Genomic DNA, 407 nt, shown 5'->3' on the forward strand with positions numbered 1-407 from the left:
ACCCGGGCCCTCTCCAAGTTGGAAAGGACAAAAAGAAGGCAATAAATGCTAACAGGGGAGAGAAAGGGAGCCGGATCGAGCGGCAACTCCCGGCCTCTGCTGGGAGAGGGAGGGAGAGAGCCGGAGAGAGCGAGCGCGCGCCAGGGCGAGCCATGCACGTAAAGAAACTGACACCGGGACCCCCCACTTCTCCTGCACGTTGCTGGCAATCAGATCGCGTTTAAGCAATTTCCTGAGCCCAAGAATAGCAATGAGTCGGGAGACTTTCGCGGGCTGAAATTGGGAGCTGCAAGCACTCCCCCCCCCCACCACTTTTTTTTTTCTTTTTTTTTCCTGGAGAAGGGGTGGGGGGGGGGGCGCTTTTTTTTCCGAATTTCATCCCTTTTTTTTTTTTTTTTTTTTTTTTT

This window comes from Panthera uncia (genome assembly GCF_023721935.1).
Source record: "Panthera uncia isolate 11264 chromosome C1 unlocalized genomic scaffold, Puncia_PCG_1.0 HiC_scaffold_4, whole genome shotgun sequence".
In the NCBI taxonomy this organism is placed as follows: domain Eukaryota; kingdom Metazoa; phylum Chordata; class Mammalia; order Carnivora; family Felidae; genus Panthera; species Panthera uncia.